Raw genomic sequence first — 13,193 nt, forward strand, 5'->3', positions numbered from 1 at the left:
GTGCTGAATTATTCCGTTATATTTTTCTTCTGTGCAGTGTTTGTTTTATTTCATATAAAGTCGCCTATTGTCCATCCGTCCCCTCCCTTATTTAGACATTATTGAACAGAATCCTATTGGCAAAAACCCACACTGCTGACAGACATCCAAAGTATGGAATTCTAAATAATGTGTTTTTGTATTACATTGCATTTTAATATCAATATTGTTTAACAATCTTCAAATTGATAATAACAATTTAAGACATTTTAACTTTTAAAAATAACAGCAACAGTAATAGTATTAAAAGTTGTTTATACTGCGCCTTTTTTGAAAGCAAGGCGCTTTTAAAGGAGATAGTTTCATATATAATTACATTTAATATTTTGGCAATTTATACATATTTAATATTATTTTATATTATATAATACAATTATATTTAATAGATTTTTAAATGAAAAAGAATAATCAAGCAATACAATTCACTACTGAAGGGTGAATGCTTTACTGACCATCTAGCATCTATCAGTTTAATAACAATAAATAAAGAATAATGGGAAAAATAATAAATGATGAATCAAAACTATTATATTATGGTATATTGATTATATTCTTAATATTATTGTTGACAACATTATATTAAATGTATTATATGAATATTATTTTTATAGCATCACTCTTTTTGCACCTTAGAAGTGTGTTTCTAATACATCATTTTTCCATGAACCTGCTGACATCAGCCAAAATCATTCCATTCCCCCTAGCAGTGGGGTGTAAATAGTGTGGCGACCACCTAATATGAGTTTGCGGATGTTTCTCTTTCATTTGGATAAATATATCAATAGATAAGATACAGCACATTGCAGGGGAGAGCAAACCAAGAATCAAGCTGCCCTACTAGCCCATGTTTGTTCTTTTTTAATTTATTCGTACCCTCCTGTTCCAACTGTGTCGATTTTCTCGCTGATCGCTATTTGTGAGAATCCCAGACAGCTGAGTTCTTTTTTTAGGGGTCATTGACTGGCCAGCCTGCACTTCCTGTATTTTCAGCTGAGCTATTTACAATGGTTTCTGATAACTAATGCGATAGAGCTGTTGATGTATTTTAACAGAAAAAAAGAAAAAGAAAAAAAACAACAACTTAATATGCACAGACTAAAACTTAAAGTCGATTCTCCTTAAAAAAAGTAAACACTGTGGCTTTGTAGTACTAAAACATTTCTTTGTGTTTTGGAGTGCAACATTGGCTCAGCCAATAGCGTCAGTTTGGGGTGGGGCGGCTATTTGTTTTTTCGACCAATGGCAGTTAAATTGTGTACTCCATGAACACTTCAATTCATGGTGGATGAAACGAACAAAACCAAATTTAAATAATAAATAAAAAAAGTCCCAACCTACATGGTTTCTTTGTTGAATATATCCTGTTTCCCTTGGAAATATGTCATGTTGTGAAGATAAAAAGGTTTGGAAATGCTGTTTCAGATTGACTTTTAGGTTACAAGATTGTCGCTTTTGTTTTAGCATCATGGCAACATTTTTAACAGAGCTCTGTGTTAATTTGCTTGGAGCTGCTACATTCCTGTATTGCCAAACTCTTCATATTTAGCCTCTCATCCACAAGTACCTCGGTCCAATAGCAACTGCTGATTACTCATGCTTGGCTCATGCTTGAAACCTTGAAATATGGCCAAGTTGTTTCTAGAAGTGCATTTACATGTGAGTGGGCTATGATTTTTTTTAAATGTTGTTAACCGTATATAAACCATTGCTGTTGCATTAAGGGATGCACTGATGTAGAAATTAAGGCTGATAACAATTACTAGATGCTTATTTTTATTTTTCAGGTTACAGAAGGTGTGTTACTATGTTTTAACATCACGTGCAAAGAAAACTTTGCATTATCCACTTATTAATTAGTCTGCATGAAACGGTAGTTGCGATCTTCTTTTTTTCCCTTTTGTGATGTTGTACAGGTCCTTCTCAAAAAATTAGCATATTGTGATAAAGTTCATTATTTTCCATAATGTAATGATAAAAATTAAACTTTCATATATTTTAGATTCATTGCACACCAACTGAAATTTTTCAGGTCTTTTATTGTTTTAATACTGATGATTTTGGCATACAGCTCATGAAAACCCAAAATTCCTATCTAAAAAAAAAAGCATATTTCATCCGACCAATAAAAGAAGTGTTTTTAATACTAAAAAAGTCAATCTTCAAATAATTATGTTCAGTTATGCACTCAATACTTGGTCGGGAATCCTTTTGCAGAAATGACTGCTTCAATGCGGCGTGGCATGGAGGCAATCAGCCTGTGGCACTCCTGAGGTGTTATGGAGGCCCAGGATGCTTCGATAGCGCCCTTAAGCTCATCCAGAGTGTTGGGTCTTGCGTCTCTCAACTTTCTCTTCACAATATCCCACAGATTATCTATGGGGTTCAGGTCAGGAGAGTTGGCAGGCCAATTGAGCACAATTGGGTACTTGACACTGGACTTCAGGCATTTTGGCATTTCCTTCTCCCCAGTCTTCTTCCAGACTCTGGCACCTTGATTTCCGAATGACATGCAAAATTTGCTTTCATCCGAAAAAAGTACTTTGGACCACTGAGCAACAGTCCAGTGCTGCTTCTCTGTAGCCCAGGTCAGGCGCTTCTGCCGCTGTTTCTGGTTCAAAAGTGGCTTGACCTGGGGAATGCGGCACCTGTAGCCGATTTCCTGCACACGCCTGTGAACGGTGGCTCTGGATGTTTCTACTCCAGACTCAGTCCACTGCTTCCGCAGGTCCCCCAAGGTCTGGAATCGGTCCTTCTCCACAATCTTCCTCAGGGTCCGGTCACCTCTTCTCGTTGTGCAGCGTTTTTTGCCACACTTTTTCCTTCCCACAGACTTCCCACTGAGGTGCCTTGATACAGCACTCTGGGAACAGCCTATTTGTTCAGAAATTTCTTTCTGTGTCTTACCCTCTGGCTTGAGGGTGTCAATGATGGCCTTCTGGACAGCAGTCAGGTCGGCAGTCTTACCCATGATTGCGGTTTTGAGTAATGAAACAGGCTGGGAGTTTTTAAAAGCCTCATGAATCTTTTGCAGGTGTTTAGAGTTAATTAGTTGATTCAGATGATTAGGTTAATAGCTCGTTTAGAGACCCTTTTCATGATATGCTAATTTTTTGATATAGGAATTTTGGGTTTTCATGAGCTGTATGCCAAAATCATCAGTATTAAAACAATAAAAGACCTGAAATATTTCAGTTGGTGTGCAATGAATTTAAAATATATGAAAGTTTAATTTTTATCATTACATTATAGAAAATAATGAACTTTATCACAATATGCAAATTTTTTGAGAGGGACCTGTATATCCAAGTGTAACGGTTTCTCGAATAAGAAAAAATAAATTAGGGCGGGACTTAGGGCTGGACGATTTTGGCTAAAATCATAATCGCGATTAATCGAACAGGTTACTACCTCAATTACGATTATTGAACGATTCTCATGTGTCACTGGCAAGGCTTATACTGTAAATATGTTCACGGTTACTTTTTTATGAAAGAATGCATAATCCTATCTTTGTGATTCTAAAATAAGGAAACGCACAGATAGCTTTTAATGCTTACTTATTAAATATTTCAAACAATTGAATCAAACAAAGCATACAATGCTTGAAATAAAAACGTCTTATAAAAAAGTAATTAAGCTTTAATGTCAAAAGAAAGTTTCCTAAAAATGTAGAAAATAGTTATTTTTGTAAACAAAATTAATTATTGTAAATATTGCCATCTTAAAAGTAAAATATAACTTGTATAAAACTAAAAAAACTAATCCTTTTCATACTGTGTAGCATTTGTAAATGCTTGTGTTATCGAAACCTGCTTTGTGGCGCGGAGGGACGTGATGCTGGGCGTTTGTCAGTCTCTCTCTTTTTTCGCGTGTTTCTTTGGTACAAGCGGCTCCAGTTGCTGAGTTGACTCAGTGTTTGAGTTCCCTTTCACACAGAGATTACGGAAAATACACGGATAAAGTGGCCCGGAATTTGACTCGGGTTCGTTTGACTTTGGTTCATTCACACTGCCAGTGATTTCCGGAATCAAGAGAGTGCGTTCACACAGACACACACAACCCGCAAAGACACGTGACATGTCCCAGCGGTGTCCGTAGTTTGCTTATGAGCTGCGATTTCTCTCGAGAAACCACGCTTGTGCATTTTTTTTCTCTGATTCGATCATAAACTAGCGCATTACGAACCGCTTCACGCTGGCGAACGATCCCGGCTTAGCGCCATCATTACGACACGGCATTGATTATGGCTTTGGTTCACACAGCGTGCGTTCCGGGACTGAACACGCCAATGTTACTAATACTATGTCCCCAACCTGGCATCAATCTCGGGTCGTGTTTGCGTTCACACAGAAGGTGTTTGTTCTGGCAATTTCCCGGGATCAACGCGCTGTGTGAAAGGGGCTCATGTTGCTTCAATGTCGCAGACTGGACGGGGCGGAGTTACGTGAATACACACGCGGTAATATGTTTTAAAGGGAAAGTACATTAAAACACAGTGGGCAGAAATATTAATAGGATTAAAAAACCGAAATAACCGACATGGTAAAATTACGTCGGTTATAGGCTCTGAATTTCGGTTTCGATTATTTTTCGATTAATCATCCAGCCCTAGCGGGACTTGATTTTGTCCATCAGGAATTGATTGGATGATTGTGGTTTGCTATTGGTGGATCTCATGTGAGTGACAAGTTGTCCCGTCGTGCCAGTAAACGCGTCATCAAAGAAGAGAAGAGATGTTGCTTTGATTAAAAATTACAAGCGCCCATGAATTAAAGTGCATAATGTGCATGGTTAAATCATTTATTAAAAAAACTGCAATATTCATTTTTTTTTTAATTGTCCAATTTGATTTTGTGGTGACTTTGAAAGCTAGTTTTTCTGCTGAAATGGGCTGAGTTCCCTAAAAGCATCATAAGCCATTTGCACCAATGGTGTCTTTGATCTACTTTGGCTTAAAATGTTTTTGAGAGACGTAGCCCTGATCAGGCCCATCAGGGTTATGTAAATTTATGGTCAAAAATCTTGGTGTGCCAATCAGGTATTGACAGTTGGCGCATGTGAACAAATTTTTTGACCAATATAGTGACAGATGCACCGTATGTATATTTCGTATTATCGAGTGAGACTTTTGGTACTGCGGTGCACCATAATGTCAGGTGGTGTAAAGGTAAGGAACAATGTTATTCTAGAGAGCATGCGATGGACAAAAATTTGGACACACCCATGAGTACAGGATGAGTCATCAGTAATTTTATCTGTTTTTTTCAAAGACTAAATTTTAAATCCATTCAATTTAAATTTTTTGTCCCAAGTTTTGTTAACTTAAAGCAATATACTATAGGGATGCACCGAAATTTCAGCTACTGAAAATTTCCGGACGAAAGAGCTTTTTCGGTGTGGATCCAAAGTGGTTTTAGAGGGCTGAAATCAGTGGCTGTAACAGACATTTAATTAGCAGTTCTCCGATGGCGTGTTCGGCGTCTATTCCATGCACAGAACTTGGATAGGCTACAACATTTAAACATTTCACGTGTGTGGATACTAGCTCTGGATTAACAATATTAATTTCACAGTTTTAATCGTAATGATATGGATTTTTAAATCTAAAATCTTTTAGTATGTGCTACTGTTGATGCATGAACAAAACTTCGCTAAACATTTGTAGTGCGCCTGTTATCCTGTAATCGAGAAATTTTTTGCACTCTTTAAAGGTGCAGTATGTTGTTTATCAAAGTCGTTGCTGAACATTGTTGATATTTGAAATCAACCCAAAACAAACACACCCCTCTCTTCATTTCTCCGCCTCCAAAGTTCACCCACCAATCCTAACCGCCCTGCTCTGATTCGGTCCGAATCCCGATCGCTGGCATGTGAAGGGCGAGTGCACTAACAAGGACGCTAAACAGTAAACACTGCATTCTCTATCAGTCTTCAACCTGCACGACTCTCGCTAGCTGACCTTCGTTACACACTTTTGCATTCAGAGTGGATGTCTATTTATCAAAGCAGAAGCGCAACAAAATATTGCTTCACGAAAAAAAAAAGATGATGAACGAACGTCAAGGAAACACAAAAAATGAACATACACGAGAGTAAATGCAAACAAGAGTTAGTTGCAATGAACACTCAATGACACTCAAACCCAGTGTTACTCACGTGTGAAGCATTGTCGCACTCTCGCACTCCTTGCGCACATGTGAGATATCGCAGATGCATCACCAGGTTATCTTATTGACAAGGTAACAAGTGCTGATGTTGTGCATCCCTACTTCAAAGTTTTTAAATGTTAGGAAAATGCTAATGCTAAAAGGCTCTCTCAAGGTTTAGCTTAGTTTGGACTCTTGTGCTGTTATTGTAGCGTAATAGAATGTCCTTTCGGTTCCTTTTCCGGTGTTTGACAACATCCAAGTGGTGTTTGAAGATCTGTGAAGATGTTTGTTGTGGAACTGCCGGCCTTATTTCCTTAAAAGCATCCTGCTTAATACCTTCCACCTAATCCAATATGTGAAGATCGCACTGTCTGCTTTGTTAGGCAAATACAAAGAGTATTGCTTGGCAATGGATAATGGAGAATGTTTTTGTTTAAATATGTGTCAGTCTCTTATACCAATAATTTACAAAGTGTATCAGTGATCCAATATTTACAGGCCACGGGAAGTACACTACTTGAGGCTATATAGTCATCTACTGTCTAGCATCCAAACATATGGTCACAATAAATAGCCTGTTTTATATTCATATTGAATGTGCATTACTCTAGATGTTGCATTACTCTGGAATGTTTTTGAAGAAGCAAAAGGTCACCCTACTGTTTTATGCATTTTAAGTGGGCAGATGTGAATACGACTTTCTCCCACACTTAGAATCCAAACATAATAGTTTACTGCCTCTGTCATCCTTCATTCATCTCTTACTAAATCTGTTGATATGGCGCATCTTTTCATCTTTCCAGCTTCCTTTCAGAACAAATTCAGCTCAATACCAGCATGATATATTAAAAAAAAGAAAGTGCAGCAGCTGTTTTCATCTGTCCGGGGGCGGTTGGCTGATTTTTGCAATGTTTTATATATGTGCTTTTCAGAAAGGCATTTGTAAAGAAGCACAATGTAATAAACACTTCTATGTTGTGAGCTTTAGTTGCTAATCTCTGGCTTTAGGAGTTTAATATCCGTCATGCTGTATTTGTCTTCCATTGAGTAAAGTAGCTCATGGCATGTTTGCACAGCTAAGTGTACGTGCGTACACAAACCCAAACTTCCTTCTTTTCCTTCATTTACAAACCATGGTTTGATTTGAATTTTACAATGCATTTTAAGCCCCAGAATTATGAGATTTGAATCTGCCATCTTTGCTTATGCACAGAAATGATTGACAATGGAGAAATATACTTTTTGGGCCTAGAACGGTGCTAGCAGGTGCTAACTGCTAATGCTAACTAGTCAAACCTTGGCCCCTTGGTGCATGATTATAGTAAATACTATGGATACACGTGTTGTGTACCCCATAGTAAATGTTTTATGTCTCTCAAAATGTAATAAATCTGCTCATAATAGGTTATTGTTCATGCTACATTTGTCGTCATCTAGCAGTCACCCTAAATCATTTAGCACAGTGTTGCCATTGCCAATAACAATGGTCTGGCCTGAGGGTTTCTTTTCTCTTGCCTGTATATTTTCATTGTCCATTTATCTATTTAACCTGATTTATAAAGCCATGATTACAGAGGAAGTTTCTAGATTATCTCTCTCTTCCTCCCTCATAAAGTGTATATGGCATCAGATGCTCCAGGCTGCTGTTCAAGTTCTCCCAGCCCTGACGTTCAGTGTTTGGAGCAGTGGAAGACATCCTGCCCTACTTTTCCTCCTCTGAGACTGCAGTGTGACTGTTAAAAGAGTGTGTGCTATTCTGCACACACTCACGGGAGGCTTGTTACAGAATGACACAGCAAAGAGCCGAGAAAAATGGGGAAACTATTTAGGACATTTTAGATATAGTGGAAAAAGAACAGGTAATGATGGAACTGGAAAAGAAAACAGAATATAGAAAAAGCCCAATTCAATATCATACATTACCACCCATGAGCTCCGCAACTCAGCATTTCAGAGTGTGTCTGCTACCTGTTAGTCCATTACAGTAATTTCCACAACATAATTTATGTCAGTATGTAAACAAATGTTTCAATGTTAGTTTTAGCTTCTGTATCTGCATGCACAACCTAGACACAATAACTACAAAGACTGGAAGTTAATTTAAGTGAAATTGCTAAATTAGACCTAATAAATTATTATTACAATAATAACATTTAACATGTGCTTTAACCTCTAGTCCATTATCCATTAAGATAACTCTTATTGTACGCCCACGGCATATTTTACACAAGTAAACATAACGCTTCATGCTAGCTAGCCATTTAGGGTCTATATCTGCACATAGAACCTAGTCACATAGATCACAATGTGTAGGGGTTAATTTAGCTTGTGAAATGGGAAAATTAAACCCAATAAATACTACAGGTACTTTTGTAGCATGTGCGTTAACCATTAGTCCATTAACACTTATGCCCACAAATACAAATTTCTGTCATGAAACTCTAGATAGCACAAACTAATAGGTCCTTAACTTGACCTGCTTGAAATCTCATCATTCTCTACAGGGCACAGCTGATTGGTTCCTGCTGTATCCGTAGCCAATGAGTTTGTGCGCTCAACCTTCAAATACTTGGGAACCATTTGTCTACGTAGTGCAGCGAGCTTTCAAAAACCCTCCATCTTCCCCAGCTCCACCTGTATTGATCTGCTACAGGTCATTTATGTACATTATATTGTACAGAAGCAGCATGTCTTTCTTGCTAACAGCAGCTTGTCGTGTGTGCATCTGTTTTAAAGGGGTGGTTTACTGCTTTTTTTTCTTTCCATGATTGTGTTTATGGGGTGCAATATAACATGTCTTCGTGTTTTTTTTTGTTTTTTTTAAAGCCTTATTTTTCAGAAATTTCACCTTTGTTGTAAGCCGCTTTCTCCTCTGTCATTTGAACGACCGGTTGACTTCCTGATTCTATGAAACCACTCCCTCAGAAACAAGCAATGGGCTCAGATTGGTTAGTTGGGCCGGTGTGTTGTAATTGGCTAAACTGCGTAGCGCACGTAGTCCGGAAACATCACGCCCATTACCTTTACGGGCGAAAGCTGCATGTGGTCCGGTCAAATGTAAATAATGGTGTCAATACTGCGTATCAGCTTGAGCCAGAATCAGACCTAGAAAGCGGCAATGAAGAGAGTCAAGCAGAACCTCCCCAAACACGGCTCTTACAAAATGTTTCTGAATGGTAAATTTTTGTATTATTATTATTCTATTCTACTATTATATAAGAATTTCGATACGCTGTTATTTGAAAATGCTACTGCTGCTTGTTAGCTTTTGAGATACGGTTTTCTCCTGATTAAATATTCAATATAACTGAATAAATGACTGAGTAATACCGTTTTTTTAAAGTTATTCTTTTATCGATATAATGAACAACCGTTTATCTATTCACAAAACTTAGTTTACTCGTTGTAGGCAACTGTGTATGTGGCAACTGTGTTAAAATGCCAACAGAACGTGAAAACATCTGATAACAGCAGCTGAAGTTTGCTGTTGCTATTACATATAATTTTTTAAACTTTATACACGTTTGTCTTATACACACAAAATAGCAAAGAACTAACTGGCTACTATAAACAGACAGCGTTGGCATTGGTTTACATTCTTGATCAAAGCGAAAAATTACATCATAAAGTATACATGGAAAATACATTAGAATTATGTAATTATGTACAAAATTAGTACATAATTACAAATTCAGGTCCAAAATGTTTATACGTGTTTGTCATAAGCCCCTTTCACACAGCGCGTTGATCCCAGGAAATTGCCAGAACGCCTTCTGTGTGAACGCAAACACGACCCGGGATTGATGCCGGGATTGATCCCGGGTTGGGGACCTAGTAACATTGCCGGGATCAGTCCCGGAACGCGCGCTGTGTGAAAAAAAGCCGTAACCAATGCCGTGTCGTAATGATGACGCTGAAGTGAAGTGAAAGCAGGCTAGTGAAACGGTACGTAATGCACTAGTTTACGATCGAATCAGAGAAGAAAATGCACGAGTGGTTTCTCCAGAGAGAAATCGCAGCTCATAAGCAAACTGTAGACGCTGCTGAGTCATTACATGTCACATCGATGTCATGTGTCTTTATGGGATTTTTACGTGTTGTGTGTGAACGCACTCTCTGATTCAGGAAAACCACTGGCAGTGTGAATGAACCAAAATCAAACTAACCCAGGTCAAATCCCGGGTCACTTTATCCGTGTATTCTCCGGAATCTCTGTGTGAAAGGGGCTATAGACACACAAAATAGCAAAACTAATGGCTACTGAAGCCAGCGCTGGCATTTGTTTACGTCCTTGATAAAAACTAAAACATTACGTCTAAAATTATACATGCAAATACATTTAAAATTATTAAGTCTTACTTACTGGTTGTGCCCCAACAACTGCTGCCTCTGGTTTTAAAGTTGGAACTGCTTCATGCTTTAGTAACAGTTTGTTGTTGAATCCGGCATTGAATTCGTGGAGATTCTGGAAGCTGTCTTCCGTAAAATGCGCAGCACAGAGAGCTAAATTACGATTGTAATTTTGTGGAACATAATCAAACATAAATTGTAGCCATTGTTGACGAACTACAGAGTCCGTAGGAAGCCCGAACACAGAAGACCTGACAGCTGGCTGAAAATAACACACTTTCGACGGCATGGCTACAGCTCTCTACTATAACTCTTCCTCTTCGACAAAGCCGCAGAAATATGGCCATGCCCTCTTTTTTGCATATTCCCGAGTAGGGCTGAACGATTATGGAAAATAATCTAATTGCGATTTTTTTTTTAACCAATATTGCGATTGCGATTTAATATGCAATTACTTTAAGTTCTTTACCTTCTGTATTAGTCGACAAAGACAAGCAATAAATCATTGTACAGTAGGGATGGGAATCTTTAGGCAGCTCATGATCCGATCTATATTTTTTCTTATTAATTAATCTTAATAACACTTAAAATATGTACATAATTCCATGTGTAAATATACATACTTTAAATATATATATATATAAACACATTTAATTAAACCAATTACATGTTAAGAATTTTAAATGGGCTATAAACTAATATAGCTTCAAAATATAAAAGCTAGTAAATAAAGAGGAACAAAAAAAAAAACATTACAAGCAATAAACCAAGAGTGCTTTCAGTATTTAAAAGTAGGCTGTCTGAACGTTTTCCATTCAAGAGCTGGAGTGATTTCCCCCCTATACGATAAGCTGCATTCACAATAATGCACATATCTCTTTTGAAATTGTAAATTTGGTTTGTCCTGTTGGGTTAAGATATAACTGACCGTGTTTACATTAATTTCGCGTCAAAAGCATTTTGAGATGCAAGTACATTTAACCAATGAGTCGCTCACAGCCGCATGCACGAGCACTCTTCACAAAGCGCGCGTATTTTAAAATGAAAGCAGCTTTCTCAGTGATTTTCATATTTTTAATATATAAGCCAACTGCATTCCAAAAGACATAAATAATGCCTTTGTGGAGCATTTGTAAGGAAAATTCCGGCGGCCAAGACCGCGCACTGCAAGAGTAACATCAAAGCGGCAAAACCTGTGCAATGAAACCCGCGACTGTCCTTGTAATTCGCTTAAACCACGAACTTTATGAAAGCTTATTTTTCGGAAGGTTCGAGCGGTGTTGTGTTTGTGTGTGTGTGTGTATGTGTGTGAGAGAGAGAGAGAGAGAGAGTGAGAGAGAGTGGGAGAGAGAGAGAGAGATTAGAAGCAAGCAGAATACGGTTGTTTCTAAAGCACGCGCAGAGTCATCACCCATCTGTGTTTAAAAACTAAGCTCAGACTCGATTCTGAAATTCTCTGAATCGATCTAGAATTGTTGGAGAGAGAATAAATAACACAATATCACATACATAAGAAAATAAACTGTTCTTTCCTGTATGCCAGACCTATGTGTAGTAGGGGTGGGAATCTCTAGGCACCTCACGATTCGATTCCGATTCAGAGGCCTGCGATTCGATTCAAAAGCGATTATCGATTATCTGAATCTTTTGTGTGTGTGTGAATATAAATACTTTGCTTTAAAAGTACAAAGTAATGACCCATAAAGAATTAACATACAATATATTTTATTAACATTGCAAAGAACCAACAGGAAAATAAATGTGTGCCTGAACTAGCAGCATACTTGTAGTAAATTAATAATATAACAACAACAGGTGTTCTGACGATTCATGCTACCCATGCTACGAGATGTGCTACTTACTGGTGCATGTGCAGACTCATTTTTCTTCTGCTTACCACGCCCATAAATCTATGCATCCTTGCTGTGGAGACTTGTAGGAAACTTTGACAGGTCAAAGATGAATTTTTGATGATCATTTTTACTTTTCACACCGTTTTAAAAATAAAAACAGTACATTATACTGTACTCTTAACTTCGAATTTTATTATAATTTTATTTCATATAATAATATCATTTTTACTTGTTATATCAAATGTGATAATTGCTAGTTCATTTAAAATATCAAAATATGCTCCCCATACACTTACCCTGATTAAAATGAAATAACAATGTTATAATATTGTGAGATTTACACCATTATGGAAACAATAGAGAATGAATCAACATTATCTGTGATCGATTCGCGTTTGGGTAGCATTTTTCGACAACGCAGCAGAAATCGTCTGAACACCGGTACAGCCCAGAGCCATAGAGAGAAACGGCTCTGGTACAGCCGAGTGTTTTTCCTCCTCTGGGTGGAAACGTGTCATATGGCTTCTCATATTTGTCGTGTTGCCGAAATATTTTAGTTTTATTCTACAAAGCTTACAACTAGTGTGGCTCTTGTCCAGCTCCTTTCCCCCTTCAACTTCATAGAAGCCAAAATATTTCCACACGTCAGCTTTTAACGAGGTAGGTGTTTGGATTTCGAGCTCAGCCATCGCGTCTCTGTTATGTGCGCACGCCACAGACAGACGGTCCGGGCACTGCACTTCCGCGCTTCAGAGTTCCGTCTTTTGCGTTCCGTCAATATTACGTCATTATAAATAGGCTA

General features: G+C 37.8%; 1 protein-coding gene across 1 annotated transcript in view; it reads left to right on the top strand.

Annotated features, from left to right (window-relative positions):
• Positions 1–13,193, top strand: part of osbpl5 (oxysterol binding protein-like 5) — a 66,069-nt gene that overhangs the window by 699 nt on the left and 52,177 nt on the right. The gene's annotated exons all lie outside the window — the stretch shown is intronic.

Source organism: Siphateles boraxobius, unplaced genomic scaffold (genome assembly GCF_051911475.1).
Source record: "Siphateles boraxobius isolate OS27281-9 unplaced genomic scaffold, OSU_SipBor_1 65, whole genome shotgun sequence".
Taxonomy (NCBI): domain Eukaryota; kingdom Metazoa; phylum Chordata; class Actinopteri; order Cypriniformes; family Leuciscidae; genus Siphateles; species Siphateles boraxobius.